General features: G+C 34.8%; 1 long non-coding RNA gene across 1 annotated transcript; it reads left to right on the top strand.

Moving 5' to 3' along the window:
* On the top strand, window positions 13,345-15,172 carry LOC107604645. Its single transcript, XR_001612324.2, has 2 exons — window positions 13,345-14,378; window positions 14,884-15,172. It is a non-coding gene; the product is annotated as an uncharacterized LOC107604645 (long non-coding RNA).

Below are 22,371 nucleotides of genomic sequence, written 5' to 3'. Positions count from 1 at the left end.
GGAAAAGACAGTTTTCTGTAAAAGCTTTAGAAAGATAACTTTAAGCGCAGAATCTTATAATTACCTTCATAAAACACTTAGAGAGTGGTAATAACATTATAGTGAGGCAAAGATAAAGGAAAGATAAGAAGTTAAAGAAAAGATAAAAACCAAAGAAAATTCTATAAAGTTTTAATGACAGAAAAACAGACAGGAATTAGTGAACGAACTAGTGCAACATAGTTAGTCCTTGAGTTGCGACTAGGGTTAGGTATTATATGAAAAGTTAAACTGTTTCAGTATAGACTTAATGAACCTCTACTTGGGACAGGCTAACTATTCATACCGAAATTTACATAAGCTTTAAATACATATGTTAAGCAGAGAAAAGAGTAACCAGAGCAGAGTAAAATGATACAGAGAATAGAATAACCAGAGTAGAGTAAAGAGATCAAGAGAAAAGAGTAATCGGATTAGAGTAAAAAGACAAAGAGAAAAGAGTAATCTGATAAAGAGAAATGGTTTGAGTTAAGATGTAAAAGTAAAAGCTATAAAGTTTGTATAATATGATTGAACAGAGAAAGAAAGAGGTAGTACATAAGAATGTAAAAGTGATGATGAATAATGAGAATGATGATAATGAGAATGATTATGTAAGAATCTGCTGCAGAGAGGCAGTCAGATAGATGGTGGTACAACCACTGAGAGTGCTTTCCTAGAATACCTTGCTATAATGCTTTGCTGTAAGACAGAGGTTGCTTACAGAGGTATCAAGATTAGTGTTCTCCTGTAAGATAGAAGTTGCTTACAGTAAGTGTGTCATTGCTCCTGTAAGACAGAGGTTGCCTACAGTGAGTGTGTTCGGCGTATATCGGCTAATAAGTGCTGCCCTACAAGACAAAGGTTGCTTGCAGTGGATACCCTGCAAGACAAAGGTTGCTTGCAGTGGGTATTGCCAATAGGAAAGCCTTATCCAGACAGATGTTGCTGGGTAACGTCGGGAGCGGATATGTAACCGACAAATGAGCTCATTACCTGCACTAGGGCTAGACATGCATCATATTTGGTTGCGCATTTCCTCTGTTATGATTGTTGTTTGAATGTATGCTTTCTTTGTTTGTATTCTATTCACTGTGTCTGTGTTTTACTTTCTTGTATTCTTCTATTTGTGTTCTATTTTCTGTTTCTCTATTTTCTCTATTTATATGTATCTTCTATTTACTACTTCTCTGTATTTTGCTATTCGTCTGCAACAACATATAATTAATGAACGTAACTAATAACCCCGACCCTACTAAGAACTCCCCAGTTCTTACCCCTTCTCTCTCCCTTCCCCTTCAGATGGAAGCATGAGTACCCTTCCGTAGTTCACTGACGACCGTTCGTAAAAAGAATTCCGCTCTAGGTAGTCTTCTGAGTCTAGGTGAATCTCATTTTCTGTTTATATGTATATACTGTGAGACCAGCCAATGTCTGCACCCCGTTTGTACGTGAACTTTAACCTAAATCCTGTGTATGAGACTCTTGTTGTGTGGCTACTTGATGAGGTACCAGAGAGACGTCATATGGCAATGTCTGATCGTGCAGAAGAGTAACAAATGATGTTCTACCTTTTGATGATGTTCCACCAGACTTGAGTTTTGAAGACTTAGAACGTACTTTTCCTCGCTTTAGTAGTTTAGAGGGACTAGGTGAATAAAGAGTCTAGGCTAGCCTGGGTGCCAGCTTAGGGACTTCTTGAACAGGTCAGGGCCTGGGATGTTGTATGTATATATATGTATATAGTTATTATCTAGCTATATCTAGGGGTGTTCTAACTAACGGTCTATACTCTAATAAAGGCTGAATCATTGAATATTGTCAACTACTTGTGATGTATTTATGTGTGGTTGTTTATAACTGTTTTATCTATTATTATTTGTGAATTGATTATAAATGATTCTGTTTATTAATTCAAACGTTTTCAAAAAAAAGCACCTCGCAAAATAACTACGCTTTTAACAACGAATCAGGCTCATATAATAAATAATAGATAATAATTAGGACGACAAATTGGTAGCACTCAGTTTTCGGTATGTCCTAGGCGTACTGAGAATTGGGTCGTTACAAGTGACGTACAAGTCGTATGGAGTAGTATTGTAAGAGCAGCTTAATGAACATTGTAATCGATTGAGTATTGTTGTAATGGTTGCATTTTAATTTGTATGACTTGTTGAGACGGGAAACATTGTAATAGCACCTCTTCATTTGTAATAGCAACTAACTATTTGTGGTTCAGATTTACATATTTATACTTCCTTATTGGATGAATTTTAGGTTGTGGATTAGTCATGGTTATTTGTGTTATTGTTTGCTGTTTTACAATGTTTTGTTAGTTTATGTTAATTAACTATAATTTAGATAATTTATGTCTACAAAATTTAATTATGCACAATTTTGATTATCTTAATTTTGGTAGGTGAAAATGGAGAACAAGCGCATGTGGAGTGATGAAGAGCAAACACTTTTGTTGGCTTCATGGAGGAGTTTGTGGTAGACGGCCAGAGGGCTGACTGTGCGCAGTTCAAATATGGAACATTTGAGAAACCTTCTCTGAAGATGCTAGAGGCCTTCCCCGGTTGTACCCTGACCACAAAGCACTGCAAGAATAAGCACAAGCAGGTGAAGGAGAAGTATCAGTACGCCGTTGATATGCTTGGATGCAGTGGATTCGACTGGAATCATGAGAAACAATATGTCAAGGTTGACAGCAAAGATGTCCTTGATGCATGGTTGAAGGTGAGTGTGATTCCTACTTTTTAATGTATCATATAAACATTTGTATAGAACTATACGGTTTATATTGAATCTGAGCCACTTTGAACCTCTTGAACAATTCTAGTTGAATAATGCATTAATAACTGAATCTATGATCAATAATTATGCTAGTATACTTCTGGTTTAGAGAACTTTAGACTTGGCTTACCTAGTTACTGTGTCTGCGAGGCTTAAGTGGATGGTCATATAATAAATACCGTATTTCACACTTTAAGAAGAATAAAGACTGTTATATATTTGAATCCTACATCTTTTTATCGAATTCTGGGTTAGATATTCTCAATTCTGAGTGTGTTATTTGGTTCTTGTCTGAATGAAAACTTGCTGGTAAGATGGTCGCTTGATATCTCTCATAAACTACCCTGCCTAAATTTCTGTTAACCCACAAAATCTGAAGTGCATCATGCATTGACGTAGAATTTTGAAGTGGAAACTGACCTTGGCAATGATATGTAGAATTATTTCACAATTGCATTAGCTACGCATCTAGTAGTTAAAATTTGTTGCAGTCTATGACTTGAATGAGTTCTTTGAAATTCTGTTTTGGTGCGTCCCTGACATAATAATCTTAATGATACGAGCATATCCTTACAAAATGCTTGTTGTTTCACTATTTATTTGGAGACTTGTTCACAATCAGAATAATTTTTTTGTTAAGGAAAATAGAAAAGTTTATAATATGATATTTTAGTATTACCCATCATGCCTTATGTCTAAACTATATCTATACATCTATCTAGGCTTGTGGTCTATCATCTTTGGAAGGATCATACAAAATTAACTGCAATATAATAAATATTGGAAGCATCATCGTTGACCCCTTTCCTTGGCTTTAGTAATCCACAATTTGTTGATCCTAAACTTGTTAATCCATTTTCCTATTTTTATCCACAAGTTGCGTACCTCTTGTGTTCATGTTAAATTTGATCTTTCTTTTTTTCTGTATTTTCCTTTGCATGTTTCCCTCTACAAATTACATTGATTAAAATAAATGTAATAATTAATATTTGTGTTAGTGATAGTAACTACCAATAATTTGATAATGTAGCTGTGGCATTATTAAATTATTGGGAACTTCATTAATGTCACTACTTTTATAGCAGGAACTTCATCAAAAATTTTCTAAATTGGGTTTATATTTTCACAGGAACATCTAACCAAGTTCTACAGTCCTGGCAAGCTATTTTCTCTATTTCACTGGCTAGAGGGTATATTTGGCAGGGATAGAGCCACGGGAGGAGCAGCAGTTAGTGGCTTTGATGCGGAGGAACAGGTTAATGAAAAGATAGAAGACAATGCAGTTGGATTTGATGAGTCTGAGATGTCTCCACATCTAGACAATGACAGAGATCCAGCAATGCAAGGACAAGCATCACATTCTGAAGCTGGTGCAAGTGCAGGAAGCACAAGGTGATATGGGAGGAAGAGAAAACAAGCTGACGTACTGGAGAGGATGGCTGACCATATTCAACAATCTTCGGCTGACCAAAGGAAGAATGTCCAACTGATAGCTGATGCCATTGTTGGTGTGAACGAGAAGTGGAAGGTTGGGTAGAAGCTCACACAGCTTGGGTTCGGTGATGACAAGGTGGTGAGGGCGATTTTGAAGTTTGCTGGGAGTTCTAATGTGTATGCAGACTTCTGGGACTTGTCAGATTCACAGATGATTAGTCTTGTGCATTCCATTATATGAAGTTGACTGTTGGATAAGGGTATTAAGTTTGGCTTAGGGTATTAAATTTTTCACTATAGGGTTTTAGGATTTTGTGAGATGGTTATATTTAAGATGGTTTAATGTACAAACTTATATTTGGTATGCATTTGGATAGATATTTTGGTAATGCCTGTATTTTGCTCTGTTCAGAATAGGTGTAGGTTCTTCGTACAATCTTATTGGTGTTGTGGTATGGCATTTATTTTGGTTGCTTGAGCAGGAATTGTTGGCTAAGTATAATATTTATAGTCATGATCATGTTAATGAAAATTATGTTAGTTTTTAGTCATCAACTGTCCCATTCTGATAATTTGTGGTTCTCAAATGATATTGTGTATATTGAAATTATTGAATATGTTAATGAAGAAGTGGGAAATCAAACAGATTCTACAAAGAAAGCCTGAAAACCAACTAGTGCTTTTTTTCTCCCCTTTTTATGGCTAAAGAAGTAAGAATTAGTTACAAAACCAAAATGGGTTTGATCAGGTTTCCTAAACTGTTGAAAAGACAATTGCATAACTCCATTTTTTTCCTTGAATTCAAACTTATTCAACTCTATCATTATTAAAAAAACTATTATAATCAAAATCAAAGGCAGGCATAAAATCTTACACAAAACATGTATTAAAACAACATGCAACAAACAACTTAGATAGTTGATCTTGTATGTACTTACCTCAAAAGGGAAAATGTTTCATGGCTCAATTCATAAAATCCCATATATGCTGTTCTTAGATTGGTTTGTGTCAATCAAATATTCACGGAAAGCTAGCAACATTTTTGGAAAAGCATTTTCATAGTACCAACATTTTTTTTATTTTTTATATGAAAAGAATATAGTGAGAGTAGTAGTGAAGTAAAAAAGACTAGAGTGAGAAAGAGAAGAAGAGATGTTGAACCCGTACTCATTTTATATTTAACAATAAGAAATACTGAAACATATTTCCAAACTAGTTATTACAATTTGTCATTTGCCTATTTGAGCTCAAAGGTCAAATTATAACTTAAACAACAATACTATGACCAAGACAACCCAGACTATTGAAACAACAAGTTGAAGGAACGCTAACAATTTTAGATACACAACATCAGTATGAAGATTTTCAACTCGTTCGGTCGTTTTCAAATTAGAATTCTATTAGAAAGAGCGATAATTTCCAATGTCAGAATTTTGGATACTTGTACCTGCCCATCTAAACCATCCACATCACCTTGCAAGACAGGCGTAATACTTTCTACCCAGGTTGGCCATGCTATTCGAGACTTGTAACGATGCTCTTAAACCACACTCACAAAAACGCTCTCCTGTTACATTGCCGCTGCCGTACGAACCACTTGTAGATCTACTTGTGGAAGCCATTGTTAACCAGGCTATACATTTAACAGTAAGCAAAATTTATTTTCCAGGTTATCAAGAAATAGTAACACAACATAAAAATAAATCAACTAGTCCAAATAAAATTATTTAATGAATCTAATCAAAACAAATTTTCCAATTCAAGATATTTCCAAGGAAGAGATGTCTTTGTCATATTTCCAACCAGTGAGTACTAATTTCGATAACAAAAAAGAGTGATGATAGGAACATAATTATGATACACAATTCCCAAATCATCTTCTTTGTTTTTCTATACAGTAATCATCATAAATAAATTTAAAAAAATAACAATCACAAATTCACAAATCAGCAATTAACAAGCACAAGTAAGCTAAAAAAAATTTATATAATACGCAAACCATGGAATCAGCACTCAACAGTCACACATTCCCAAATCTTAAAAAAAATGACACAGGAATATATAAATATGCAAATGAGGGCAAATAAGAACTCGAATACAACAACATCAGAAATATTCAACAATTGATGAAGCAGAAATCAGCAATTTTAACCAAATCAGGGCAAGTCTCAAATCATCCAACAAGAGATTTATACATTTTCATCAATATGAGGACAAATCAGAAGATGAAGGCTTCACAAATCAGAAAGTGAGGGAATCAAAAATCCCTCTTGAACTTCACAAAATTAACAAGCAAATAAGGTAAATAGAAAGAAGATACCAGCTCCGTTGACAGAGAAACAACGGACACCAGACGCACAGCTCCGAGACGGTGGCGACGGCGGCGACGCAAACCTACAGGTGCAGACACTACAGCAGCATCACAAACCTACGGGAGCAACTTGGGCCACGAACAATGAACCAAAGGAGAATTGGAGAGGCGTCGTCATCGTTCTGACCCTTGGAGGTGCTACCAGCGGCGGGTCAGGCTCCAGGATTCATTCGTAGGAGAGGAGACGAGAAAGGATAGAGGAGAGGAGAAAAGGGGTTAGGGTTGCATGCTGAGGAAAATGAAATTGGATTTGGGGGTTAGGGTTGTTAATTAAATTTAAGGGCATTTTTGTAATTTTAAATATCTAGTCTCTACTTTTTATTTCAAACCAAACAGGATACTGAGACATAAATCAATCTTGTACACTTCTACACCAAACACAATACTAATACTTATTTCTGTCTCTGTCTCTGTCTCTTGGTCTCTGTCTCGCAAACAAATGCTACCTAAGAGACTGAGACTGAGTATTATGTTTGGTAATTAGAGACTATAACTAAAATTACAATCTCGAGACACAAAATTTTAGTACTTTTAGTACCTCTAGAAACTGAAGACACAAGGAACTGAAATTTCTAGAGATGGAGACTGAAACTTTTATAACATTTTCTTTCAAAAATATTCTCATTTAATTCTTCAAATTCCAAATCTATCTGTCAATATCTATATTTATCTTAAACCAAACATGATACTGAGACATAATTTAGTTCAGTATATTTTACTTCAAACATAATACAAAAATTTTATTTTGTCTCTGTCTCTCAATCTCAATCTCCCTTCCAAATGCTGTCTAAAAGAATTTAAGCAAATTTTCTTTTGTAGGGATTTCGTGGGTTTTCGTGGGGCAGGTATTTCAATCTCTATCCCCTTCTCTGTGAGAACTTGGCGGATCTTTGTTAGTCTTCCTATTTACCTACAATGAATATTCGTGGATGCGGATTGTTTTGCAATCCCTCATTATTTCTAATTGTAGGAGTTTTTTGACAAAATTTAGATCATGTAGAGGATTTCATGTTAAAAAAGAGGAAAACTTAGTAGTACGTTCTCTAGTAAAATTGGTTTGTACCATACTAAATAGAGTAAATTCCCATAATAATTCCTGAAATTCACGCGACACTACAACATTTTAGGTCTATGGCCACGGTTTTTTTGGACACGGTAAAAAACTGTGACCATAGACCCTCTATGGTCACGGTTTTTTAGGATGACCAAAAAAAGTTATGGTCACATTTTTTTTTGGAAAGGGTGACCATAGAGTACCTATGGTCACGATTTTTTAAAAAAGGGTGGCCTAAAAGGGTCTATGGTCACGGTTTTGAGGGGTGACCTAAAGGGGTCTATGGTCACGGTATTTTACAGTGACCAAAAAGGGTCTATGGTCACGGTTTTTCAAAAAAGGGTGACCTAAAAGGGTCTATGGTCACGGTTTTGGAGGGTGGCCTAAAGGGGTCTATAGTCACGGTTTTAGGGGGTGGCCTAAAGGGGTCTATGGTCACGGTTTTAGGGGGTGGCTTAAAAGAGTCTATGGTCACGGTTTTAGGGGTGACCTAAAGGGGTCTATGGTCACGGTTTTTTACAGTGACCAAAAAGGGGCTATGGTCACGGTTTTTCAAAAAAGGATGACCTAAAAGGGTCTATGGTCACGATTTTGGGGATGACCTAAAGGGTTCTATGGTCACGGTTTTGGGGGTGGCCTAAAAGGGTCTATGGTCACAGTTTTAGGGGTGACCTAAAGGTGTCTATGGTCACGGTTTTTTATAGTGACCAAAAAGGGTTTATGGTCACGGTTTTTCGGAAGGGTTACCTAAAAGGGTCTATGGTCACGGTTTTGAGGGTGACCTAAAGGGGTCTATGGTCACGGTTTTTTACAATGACCAAAAAGTGTCTATAGTCACGGTTTTTCAAAAGGGTGATCTAAAAAGGTCTATGGTCACGGTTTTGGAGGGTGTCCTAAAGGGTCTATCGTCACAGTTTTAATCATTTGAGTTTAAATTAATTAAAATTTTTATGTATTTTTTATAATTTTAAGTATTTTATCTTTTAAAAATTTTAATAATTAAAAACTAATAATAATTTTATATGATTTATTTTAAATATTAAAATTTTAAATTTAATTTTATAAATAAAAAATTAAGTTGAATACTATTAATTTTAAATTAAAAAAGATTTAAAACTTAATAACATAAAAAATGATTTAATAACTTAATAATGATTTAAAAAATGATTTATAATTAGTTACTTTATAGAAGTTGAAATTAAAGTTGTGATAGAAAAATAATGAAATGTAATATAATTTAATTTAGGTAATCGATATTTTAGGTTTAAAATCATATTTTATAAAATGTGATGACTAGACTTATTTTATGATTTAAATTAAAAATAATTATTTAAACTCAATGATATGTTGATAAATGAAATTTTATGTATTCTGAAAATAATCTTCACTGTATTATATCTGAATTTTAAATTATTATTCTATCTCAAATATTTTATAAAATTGTTATACTGGTCATATGTATTTTATCAGAGATGAACGAGGCCCGAAGAGAGTGAGCGTCGCTTCTCCGCCGTTTCTGCTTTTGATTTTCGCAGACGCCAAAGCCTTTGCCACTGAGTATTGCTGTTGGAATCACCAAAAACCCTTACTGTCTAGGCTACCATTGTTGTTCTATTCTGCCTTCCCCTGGTAGGATTGAATTCTGTTCTGTGTCACTATCTTGTTTGCTGCTGCCTTGATGATAATCTGCTTCATTTTCTTGATTTTCTTGATTCTTGATTTTCTTGCGTCGCCATTGAAGAAGAGAGGGAAAAGAGAACGCAGGCCAGTGGCTAGTTGTAAGATAAAAACCAAATTGAGCTTTAGGGTTTTATTAAGTTGTAATCTGATAACTTTAAATCTGATAGCTTTAATATTTTAATGTACCCCTTCACTTTTTGCTTGCTGTGTTAGTTGTTTCTTGTTGGATTTATTTAACTTTTTTCTTTGCTGCTGGTTGCTGTGCATTTCAAATCTTGGATGATTGTTCTTTCGGTGGATAGGACATTAACTGGCATGATTTGATTGTTAACATTAATATTTACAGCAAAATATATAATATTGCTTAGCATATTTAGTGATAAATATCCAACTATCTATATATTAAGCATAAGCCTAATCTAATTAATTAATTTCCAGCAAAATAAGGTTCAAAAGATATGGATGCATTAAATCCTTCTTGGAGAAAGAAACATCGAATCCTTCTTGGAAGCTCTCCTTACCACATATACTTGTGGAGACCCTTTCATCATTTCTATTTGGATACCATCTTGGGTTTGTGTTTTATAGTTTCTCCTTTGCATTCTTCCTTGACTTTGATTGGTAGTCTAGTTAACTTTTCAATATTGATCCTCTGTTTTTTGTTTTATCCAAAGTAGTTAATGAACTACTTGAAAGCATATTTGTGGATCTTGGCTTCAGGGAAAATACCTTGGCAGAAGGTGAAACTAAAATTCCAATACCATGCTTAATTTGATGCATTCTTAAAAGTTTTAAATAATTTGATTTGGTTTGATTTGTTTATTTATTGTTGTGTGATTTTGAATGTAGGTCTGGTGGTGAGCATATGTCTTGGTGGTGCGTTAATTGGAAGTCTATTCAGTGGCTAGATTGCTGATGCAGATGAACATTGTAGGGCTTTCCGGTTGTGTGCTTTGCCAATGATAATTGGCACTTCGATGAGATTATATTTCTAATGCCAGTATATTCTCTTCATCTTTAATATCCTAGGTTTCAATGCATCTTTTTAGGCTATTTTTATTTTCTCTGATTTAAACTTAGTCAAGTAGCAGATTTCCTTGTTCTCAAATGTGAATTCTTATGGCTAGTTCTCAGTGAAATTTTCTGTGTTTTCAATTTTTCAATGCAGCGATAAACAACTTGTTTGGTATGCTTGTAGGATGGTTATTTGTTGGGACTGTCCGTGAATTTAGAGTTTTTTGAACTAACCTAGGGATTAGCATTTCTTGTTTCTTCTGAAATTGGTAATAGCAAGGTTTTACACTAAACAAATGGGTGAATATAATGAGTTGTAACAGTGATGAATTTAAGCACTAAGAGTAAATTTTTGCATGAAATTTCTCATTCCAATTTTACCAAAGAAATATATATGGGGACTACTAAATCATTTTGATTTCACTCAATCAAAACACATCACTTTATAAATGTCATGTAGATGATATGATATCACTATTTTTTGTCTTAACGATAGATTAGGAATTTTAATTTTATTTATTTTTCAGAGGTCATGCATAAACTTTATTTATGTGATTAGTATGTAAAAATTTTAAATGTTTTTGTATCTATTTTCTTTGATTTTTTAAATAGCTCTGTTTTTCAAAGATATTTTATAATTATTGATATGTAAAATCTTCAATTGCTAAATTGCAAATATTTTCCAGAACATGCTTGATTATGTCTCATTTTAAGATTGATTATTTTCAAGAAGTTTAAAATAGAAATTATCTTGTATTTTATATTAATTCAGGATTAATATTTATTAATTTATTTTGTGATTATCATCATTTGGGATGTGATTATGCTTTGAAAAAATTAAATCTCATAACATAAAACAGGCTATAGTCACGGTAAAAACTGTGACTATAGATAAGCTATGGCCACGGTGAAAACCGTGACCATAGATAAGGCTATGGTCACGGTCAAGGTGGGGTGACCATAAAGGCTATGGTCACGGTTTAAGGAGGGGTGACCATAGGGGCTATGGTCACGGTTTTGGTGAGGGGTGACCATAGAGGCTATGGTCACGGTTTAAGGTGGGGTGACCATAGAGGCTATAGTCCCGGCCAAAACCGTGACCATAGATAAGGCTATGGTCACGGTTTTGGTGACGGGTGACCATAGAGGCTATGGTTACGGCCAAAACCGTGACCATAGATAAGGCTATGTTCACGGTTTAATGAGGGGTGACCATAGGGGCTATGGTCACGGTTTTTGGTGGGGTACCATAGAGGCTTTGTGGTGCACGGAATTGTGATCACACTTTTCACAACTCCGGTACAACTAACCAGCAAGTGCACTGGGTCGTCCAAGTAATAAAACCTTACGCGAGTAAGGGTCGATCCCACAGAGATTGTCGGCTTGAAGCAAGCTATGGTTCTCCTGTAAATCTTAGTCAGGCGGATTCAAATGGTTATGAGGTTTTGATAATTAAAAGATAAATAAAACATAAAATAAAATAAGATACTTATGTAATTCATTGGTGGGAATTTCAGATAAGCGTTTGGAGATGCTTTGTTACTTCTGAACCTCTGCTTTCTTATTGTCTTCATCCAATCATGCGTGCTCCCTTCCATGGCAAACTGTATGATCCTCTCAGTGAAAATGGTCCAAGTACGATTTCTGCATGGCTAATCAACTGTCGGATTTCTCGTCTCAGATGAAAAATACCAGGTACAGCTACCGTACGGCTAATCATCTGTCGGTTCTCACTTGTGTCGGAATAGGATCTCTCTATCTTTTTGCACACTGTCACTGTGCCCAACATTCGCGAGTTTGAAGCTTGTCACAGTCATCCCTTTCCAGATCCTACTCGGAATACCACAGACAAGGTTTAGACTTTTCGGATCTCAAGAATGCTGCCAATTGGTTCTAGCCTCTACCACGAAGGTTCTAATCTCACGGACTCGGTCCGTGAATCAGAGACCCAAGAGACTATACTCTGGCTGTCGTCCAATGACTACGTTGAATATCATGTAGACCGCTTGTGGTTGTCAGGCACGCGGATCTTGGCTAAGCGAGTAACGAAGATAGTGGGTGATTGTCATGGGTCACCCCTTCATTCTGAATTAACTGAATTAAGTACGAGAGTATATCTTGGAGAAGAAGTAAGCGTGAATTGAAAGAGAAACAATAGTACTTGCATTAATTCATGAAAAACAGCAGAGCTCCGCACCTTAATCTATGAGGTGTAGAAACTCCACCGTAGAAAATACATAAGAGAAAAAGGTCTAGGCATGGCCATGTGGCCAGCCTCCAAAATGTAACATAAAAGTCCAAAGTTCTCTAAAACAATAGGAAAGACTAGTATTTATACTAAACTAGTTACTAAAGATTACAGAAATTGAGTAACTAAGTGCAGAGAGTGCAGAAATCCACTTCCGGGGCCCACTTGGTGTGTGCTTGGGCTGAGCATTGAGCTTTACACGTGCATAAGCTTTTTCTAGAGTTAAACGCCAGCTTGGATGCCAGTTTGGGCGTTTAACTCCAGTTCTGGTACCAGTTCTGGCATTTTACGCCAGAAAAGGGTCTCTACCTGGCTTTTAAACGCCAGTTTGGATCATCAAATATCGGGCAAAGTATGGACTATTATACATTTCTGAAAAGCCCAAGATGTCTATTTTCCAACGCAATTGAGAGTGCGCCAATTGAACTTCTGTAACTCCAAAAAATTCACTTTGAGTGCAGGAGGGTCAGAATCTAACAACATCTGCAATCCTTTCTTTGAGTGCAGGAGGGTCAGAATCTAACATTATAGGAATTTACTATACTAAATACTATTTGGTGGGAGAGACTCCAACATACATATGTAATCTAGCATTTAAAGATTTTGGACCCTTTGATGTTTGATCAATTAATACTACCAAAAAAAATTATCCAGCGTCTCAAACAAAGTAGCTATGATGCATATATATATTATAGGAAAAATATATATATGTATATTTGTGACTTAGTTACTGTGGATTATGATATATAACTATTTGCATCATGCATCATTGCCGGCTTTTCTATTATCTTCTGTGTGATTTGGGAATAACATCTTGATTATGCGGAAATCAGAACTAGGAAGCTGATAAAAAAGTTTTCAACACTGTAGATTCTCTTTTGACTTTCACGGAATGTATGCCTCTTTGAGTAGCCTTATGAAAATAATCAGTTTCATATGTGGCTTAGTTAGGGGGCGGACATCAATCGGAACCAAATTAGCTTTTGGGGTCCTTTGAGAGAGGCCTCTTGAAGGGACTCTCTAGTCTCATATTGATTATCACTCAAGGAGCCTTTCACATTTTGTCTAACTTTTTTATTCAAGTGTACATTGGATTGAAAATTCTTGCAGTTTCATATTTTAATTTGTTGCTTAGTATAGGACTATTCACTTCATTGCCTGCTTTTCTATTATCTGCTTTGGGGTTTAGGAAGACCTACTATTTTCTGCCGATGGAAAAAGTTTTCAGCAACATAATTCTCTTATAGTGAAGTTCTTAACCAAGTAATGTAACCTATGCCTCTTTGAGTAGCCCTATGAAAATAATCAATTTCATATGTGGTTTAGTTAGGGGGCGGACAGCAATTGGAACCCAATTAACTTTGGGATCCTTTGAGAGAGGCCTTTTGAAGGGACTCTGCAAGCTCATTGATTGTTCCTCAAGCAGCCTTTCACATTTTCCCTACCTTTTTTATTCTTAACAAGGCTACAATGGATTGAAATTTCATTTTTGCGGTTTCGGATTATAATATGTTGCTCTGTATATGATCAGTTGACTATATGAACCCACCAATGCAGGTAAGTTTCCAACATTAGTGACACATCAGGAATCCTTAGAGTCAAAAGTTAATGAAACAAAAGCAATGGTGAAGTTTCAACTTAAGAAAGTTCTTTGCATGGGTGTTGCTGTTGGAAATTGCTCAATGGAGGAGAAACAGATATTCCAGAATGTACAACTCAGTGTCAATTTCCTTGTTTCATTATTGAAGAAAAACTGGCAAAATGTAAGTTTGACTGTTCGAGGCCTTATATGAGTATCAGTATTAAGGTTCTCAATATTGGAGCATTAAGTTTGAGAGTCTTTTGGGCTTTTGGTTTAAGTATACAAAATTTTGGGTCTTATTTGAAACTGTTTGTTCTCTCCAAGATAAGATATAGGCAAGCTAATTAATCTCAGCGTGAGATGTGTTTATTTCATGATGTCAATATATTCTATTATATTAACAAGCATGAATATATTTGAAATTGTTCTATTACTGCCCGTTGATGTGTTCATAAAAAAGCTTAGGCAACTACACGTATCTTTTAAGTGATGTCTTTGTAGCCAAATGCTGGCAGCGTGATGTTGAATAGGCACTAACTTAGTCTCGTTGTTAAGCAGAGAATCATTTTCAACTACCTTTGTTTTGATTTGAAAAGGAATGCTGTCTTTGAAAAGTGATGTCTTTATTTTATTTTTTTAATTTTTTGTTAACCGTCTTTTCATTTATGTTTTGTTTGTTGAAACAGGTGAGATGCTTGTACCTCAAGAGTACAATGGGGAGTGCAATCCGCGTATTTTAGATTGTTTAGATATGGGTAGTTTGCATTGGCTAAACCTCATGAGTTGTGGACATGTTAACGGGATGTTATTGCTGACAGTTAATGCCCCCATTTTTTTTTTCTGACATTCTTAAGATTCTTTGATATCAATTGTTTTATGATAATCCTTGTTTTCTGTGTCATTAATGACTGGCCACAAAAGATTCATAGATGTATTTGGTTATTTGAATTTTATTCCGTGTTAGCTTTTTATTTTTATGATAGGTTTCTCTTAGAAGTGGAAGAAACAAAGCACATACGAAATTAGAATAAAGTGGACGTCAAAACATTCTTCCCATTTTTTTTGTTCTTTTGGTCAAACCCCATTCCCCCACCCCCGGCGGGTTCTGGGTGGTGAAAATTGCCTCGTATTCCATAGTGGACACGAAAGTTGTATATCAGAAGATCAATCCTACAGGGCACTGGTGGTAACATCTGTAAATGTAACTTCAAGCCCTGGGAAATAATACTTTATATTTTGGTGGGAGGGAGAGGGAAAGGGAGATTTGGATTGAATTTCATTTTAGAGGGTAAAGTGTGACCTCTCACTATTTATTTTATAGGTGGAACCAATAATAAATATGAGAGAGAAACCATTTAAGGGTAGAAAATTATATTTTACTTTCTAAAATACAAGAGGAGGAGGAGGGAGGGGGTTAGAGGGGTTTTTTTTGTTTTGTTTTGTTTTGTTTTTTTTTCAAATACCCGAAAGAAAGTGCAAGACAAGCAACTAAAAAAGAAAAATAGTCAGGGCTAACTAGTGCCCCTTTATCTGGGAGTTCCTAGACAACCCTCTGCAAGTGTAGGGCAGATATGAGCGGTTGGCAACTTGGCATGTCAAAGATGTGAGTTCCGAGAGGTAGCTCTTGGCCCTTCCTTGCTAGAGTATTAGCTGCGAAGTTGGCTTCCCGAAGTGTGTGCACCCATTCTATATGCTATAGGCGACTCGAGAGGATTCTGATATCTTCCAGGAGAGTTTTGCAAGGGTGTGAGGAAGGGACTCCCTCCTTTATGAACCGAATTGCCATGGACGAGTCCGTCAAAATAATAAGCTTTTGATAACCACTAGCCGTAGCTATATGGAAGCCTTTGACGATGCCCCAGAGGTCAGCTTGCATTATGGTGCGGCTTCCAAGATTGCAGGAAAAGTTCTTCATGAATCTTCCAAGAAGGGGGAACCCAGGAAATTAAAGACTCCCGCTCCAGGTTCTGTTTCCCAGGTGGCTTCATTTTGTTCATCACATTCGCTATTTCAGCACTATGGGTTCTAATGGAAGTCACCACTGCACTTGGGTGAGTGAGTTTTTTCCTCCAAATATGAGTTTATTTCACAATACCAAAGAGATGATATCGCCACTCCAAACAGACATGGCCAGTCCAGTTTTCCAGCAAGATTATTACATAACCATTCATTGAGGCCGAGACTGAAGAACTCTTTGACATGGTCTTGCTGTGGAAGGTGGTGCCAGACCGTCTTAGCAAAATGGCGCACTGTTTCATCCATATCCTCACATCTGGTAGGCGTTTAGACTCGTATTCATTGCATACAAATTAATTAAAGTAATTTTTCAACAGAAAATATATGATAAATCTGTTATAGATTTACTAAAAAAAATTAAAAAAAATTATTAATAGTAACATTAAAGGCATATATTAATTATATCCTTTAATTAAGTTTTTGGATAAAACTTCTGTCATCAAGATTTTGGAGCTGGAAAGGAAAATGAATAATACATCTAGTAGATCACTTTAGTTTTATTACTTACTCCATTCTAGTAGACCACTTTTATTAGTTACTCCAGTCACCATTTGTTTGTTTTCCTAATTCTTTTAGTCCCATTAGATGTAAATGTAACACATTGATTTAAAACCTTTAATTTCTTTTTTTCCCCTTACTAATTCTTTAACTCCTATTCCTAATTTTTCTTCCTTACCAAAATTTCAACACTAATGCCTGATTTTTTTTGTAAATTATTTATTAAATTAAATTAACCAAAATATAAAGATATCTCTCAAATTTAACTCCACAAAAGTTATTCTCTAATTATATATGATTTAGTCTTTAAAATTTAGAGTTTAAGATTTAAATGTTAGATTTTAATATTTAGAATTTAAAATTTGTGATTTAGAATTTATAAATTTAGAACATAATGGAGGGTTTTTTGGTGACTAACATAATGGAGGGTTTGATTCATATTTAATAATTTATTTATTTTATTTTAAGGATCTATTTTTATTTATCAGAATCAATCTAATTTTTTATTTTGAGAATTAAATTTTAATATTTTAAATTTGTTAGATTTTAGGCGAGTAAGAGTATATGTAATTTTTATTATTTTAATATTTTGAGGACTAACAATAAACACGATTTTTTATGACTGGAGGGGGCTAACGAACAAATGTCATATAGTCAGATTGTTAATTTATGAAAGAAAAATGGTAGAGGGCTATTTAATTTTTTTTATTTTTAGTCATTAGTTAACTTAACTATTAATATTTAAAAGTATATGATAAAATATGTTATTTAAATTATTAAAATAAAAAATTGAGTTAACGGATAAGTGATGATCAATAATAATAAATTTTTAACTAGCTTATGTTGGTCGAATGATCAGCTCACTCGTCTGTTTAAATAAGTGTCAGAATTTGAATACTGTTTTTTATATGCAGCAACTTATTAACCAACAAAATCCACAACAAATTAACCCTTAAATAGAATTTAAATTTACAACAGATTAATGCATTGTCGAACTAAATACTGTGGGCAAGCAAAAAAATTTTAATGGCCTCTTAACATTTTTTTATGAGATAACTAGCATCGCCAACTTGGCAGCAAAATTATCTCCAATCTATCTACCGAAAGAAGATAATCTCCCATCTAGTTATTATTTTTAGTTTAGATTAGTACCATTATGATACAAAGATATTACTATGATACTAGGATATTATCAGTATAAGAATTTTATAGGATCCTTTTCAAATTAAAATCCTAAAAACATTATGATTAGGAAAATATTTATGGTTTGTAGAAAAGAACAAGGTCGTAAAAAGTTTGTGTCTCACTAATTTGAAAGAACAATACCTTTCAAATACTAATTTGCAAGTAATTATAATTTTTTTTCGATTAATTCAATTTAAAAATGTAGCATTTGGATCATAATTTTCATATGTATGAAATGCATTTTTTTATCAGGACAATTTTTATGTTACCAATTTAAATTTTATGTTATTATTTAATATTTTGTTATTATAATTTATAAAATAAATTTTCTTTTTGTATGAATCTTATTCGTAATATATATTGTTTTATGTTTCTCTTACTTTTTACTCAATGAAATTTGATAAGGATGTTTATGGATTAGATCTGATCCGCATATCCACGGTATTTATCCGAATTCGATATGAAAATTACGGATATAGATCCGATCCGCAAGCTAAGGAGTCTTTGTTTTTTGTACTAGTGAATTTTATATGCAACTTTAAAATTCCATTATCTTGCCACAATTTATATATTGAAAGACAATTTTAGATTTGTGAGTGAATTATGATAGTGAATTACGATTTGTATTTTTGTCGCTTTTTAATTTTCATATGGAGCCTTTTATGGAGTAGGCCACAGATATGGGGGGCGTGTATGCTTTACCAGGTGGTGTCAGGTAGAGAGAAATCGGACGGTGCGACAGGGAGAAAGGAGATCGGACGGTCCGATTTGCAGGGACCACACGCACGGTCTGATTTGTGGCTTTACAGCCACGTGTCGCGCAAGCCAAGCTCCCCAGAACGGTGCCCCTGAACCCAACATACCCCTTGTTGCCCCCATTTTCTCTGTCCGAAATCTCACTTTCAAAATCTCCTTAACCCTCACAGCCATTCTATTCTCTCTTCTTCTTCTTCTTCTTCTTCTTCCTTCGGTGGTTCTTCATAGTGCATGCAAAAAAAATTAAACAATGCCAAGGAAACACAAAGCTAAAGATGTTGATCGTCCTGAATTTCATATTGTAAATTATCTACGCCATCCTGATTATGTAAGTTTATTTTCTTAAATTTTTTCAAATTTTTCAGAATTATAATTATTTTTGTTAAGAATTTTTTTTGAGTATTGTTGTTAGAAATTGAAGTTAGGTATATATATGTGAAGGTTGTGGTAGGCTTAGAGAAGGGGGGTTGAATCTATGCCTTTCTTTTAAGTATCTGAACTGACCCTTTCAAACAATATTTGAATTCTGATTCTGTTTGAACTCAGTAGTGAAAATTTATGAGACAATTTATTTTTATTTCATGAATATCAGAAAACAGAACAGTGCAGAGAAGAGAAAAGCTAACACCAGCATATATCCTGGTTTGGTTACCTTGTGCTATGCAACTTACGTCTAGTCTCCTCCACAATAATGGAGAAATTTCTACTATAGTTAACAGTATTACATACACCAATTCCACAGGATTGACACAATCCTTTCACACTCAAGTTGTAACCTAACTTGACATTGGCTATGCTAATACCTAACTATTCACTCTTAGTGCTAACCCAACTAAGAAAGGGATACCTCACAGGTACAAGATACAAGACATGAACATACCTAAAGAAATCTGAGAATAACTCTAGGCTTTTCTCTCAAGTGTATCACTCAGCCTCTTTTCACTCATGGCTTTTACTTGAGCTCTCTCAATATGCCTTTTCACTCAAAAAATTACAGAAAGATAAACATTGAAAAGTAAATTACAATCTGTAAAACATGAAGGAGATTGAATTCTTCAACAGCCTCTTTGCTATGTGATAAACCAGATTTGCATGTCTCTGATTCAGTTCTTCATTTTTGGCGGAATGCTTCTTTGAAAGAAAGAACTGTCCAAGTAGATGAACTTCTTCAGAGAGTTTCTTCTCAGAACAAAAACCTCAATACATTGGGTTATCTCTCCTTGGCTCCTGAATGAACAGTAAGACTTCTTTTATCTCCTTGCATGTTGCTTGGTTGCTCTTCCTAGGTCAACTTCTTGAGCCTTGAGCTTCACCAACCCACTGTCTCACTTTTTTCGATTAATCCTCACAATGGAAACTTTGCTTCTGACTTCCCTTTCTTGACCGAAAGCCACATTATCAGCAGAAAAAGATTTCTTCAATGGTAAATCCAGATCTTGACCATTGAAACACAACTTGGTCCCCAAGACATATTTTCAACCGTTGATGCACATCAGAGAAGAACAGAAATCCTCTTTTCCATATAACTCAGAATGGATAGGCAGAACGTTGAAGATGAAGAGAAGAAAATCTGATGCATGTAAAAGGAAATGGGTTACCTTTAACCTTTACCTAAGCTTGATTTGGTTTGAAATGGATGACTTGTTTTCTGCCTTTCAAGCTTGGCCTTTCTCTTTCTTTCTTCTTTCATGACTAGCTTAGGAACTAAGCTCTCTTTCTTACTTTTTCTGAGTTCTGTGATTTGACTGAGACAGAGAAAAGGAACGTTGTTTTGGGAGCAAGATGGAGGGATTTGGTGAAATCAGATCGGGCTTGGATCGGGTTCCACTCAAGTTCAGCCTGTTGGTTCCTCAGATTTGTTTTCTTTTGGACTTCACTTGATTTACCAGCCCACCAACCTAGTAGTATTATTTACATTCCAATTTGGGCTATTAGATTTAATTTTGGCCTGCAACATTTAGTAAAATAATTAGTAACATACAATTATAAATAATCAACACTAATTATTTATTTTGCCCAAAAATAATGTTTGTCATCATTAATTAATTTAGTTAATTTCTTAACTCAACAATCTCCCCCTTTATGACAAACATAATTAAGCAATAACCAAAAGGAATTGAATTTTTGTAAAGTTAGAAAACCTCCCTTTGATTGATGTTTCTTGCTTTAGTGTTGCTTAATAAACCACTATTTTATGGTTTATCTTGTGCTCAATTGAGTGGTTTCATCAAGTCTTTGCACACTTATTCATACAAATTGCATGGTTTTACAATTCCTTCCTAGTTTTGTTCTATGGTTGAAAACTTGCTTCCTAAGCCTTTAATTTGTGTATTTTAATTCCCCTTTATACCATTCAATGCCGTGATCTGTGCGTTAAGTATTTTCATGCTTTACAGGGCAGGAATGGATTAGAGGATGGAAAGGAAGCTTGCAAAAATGGAAGGAGCACAAGAAATAAAAGAGACAATCAGCGAGGAGCGACGCGCACGCATGGCTCACGCGTGCGCGTGCCTGACGCGTACGCGTGACAAGAAAAATGTCAAACGACGCGCACGCGTGACATGCGCGATCTGCAAAAATTGCAGAAAGCGCTGGGGGCGATTTTGGACCGAATTTGGACCCAGTTTCCGGTCCAAAAACACATACTAGAGCCAGGGGACGAGCAGAGACTCAACACACATTCTCATTAGAATAGTTTTAGTTTTAGTTGGAGATTTGAGAGAAAAATTACTCTTCCTCTAGGTTTTCTTTTACATTCATAGATTTCTAGTTTTATGCTTTCGCTTTTGGATATTGAGAAGAGTCATTACCTCCGTTGAAGTTGCTATTCTAGTTTGTATCTTATTCCCTTACTCTTCCATATCCTTAATCTTTGTTCAGAGTTACAATTGGATTGTTTTTAGAATTTATTAATGCAAAAGATTACTTTTACTTTTAATTAATTTTCAGTTATTATTTATCATGTCTTCCTTTTATTTCCTTTTTAATTCTGTGCAAGTAATTTTCATGTCAATGGAGTAGACTCCCAACTTGACTTGGGGGTTGATTAAAAGGAGACCCTTGAGTTAGAATGCTCAAGTGATTAGTTAAATTGGAAGTTCTTGGCTAATTCTCTATTTACTAACGTTAGTCCTTCCCAAGGGAGAGGATTAAAATTTGCGAATAAGAGTTAGCTCAATCACTTGACTTTTCTTTATTTAGTAAGGGTTAACTAAGTGAAAACAACAACCTTTTGATGCTACACTTGAGAAAATTCCAACAAGGATAGAACTTCCAATTAATCATTCCCCCGGTCAAGGCTTTTTATTTTGAATATATATATCTCTTTTAATTTTCATTGCACTAATTTACAATTATTTATTTTCTGTTATTCAACTCTCAAAATTTCTCGGAAAACTCCTGATTAATAAGATAGCACCCTTTTGTCAACTCGTTGGGAGATGACCTGGGATTCATACTCCCAGTATTTTTATTCTAATTTTGTGACAACCTTTCTAAATTGATAAGCAGATTTTAGTTGGTTAAGAGCTGTGCTTACAACGCTGTTCTTATATTATAAATTCTTAACTGGCTGATTTCCGCCCGCATCAATTTTTGGCGCCGTTGCAGGGGAGTTGCAATAGCGTGCTAAATTATTAGTTGGTGTAAATATTTTCTATTTTATTTTATTTGCATATTTTTATTTTATTTTATTACCATGAGCTGTATGTTTCTTTCGT

This window comes from Arachis ipaensis, chromosome B06 (genome assembly GCF_000816755.2).
Source record: "Arachis ipaensis cultivar K30076 chromosome B06, Araip1.1, whole genome shotgun sequence".
NCBI lineage: Eukaryota > Viridiplantae > Streptophyta > Magnoliopsida > Fabales > Fabaceae > Arachis > Arachis ipaensis.
This window is presented reverse-complemented; position numbering and strand designations above follow the sequence as displayed.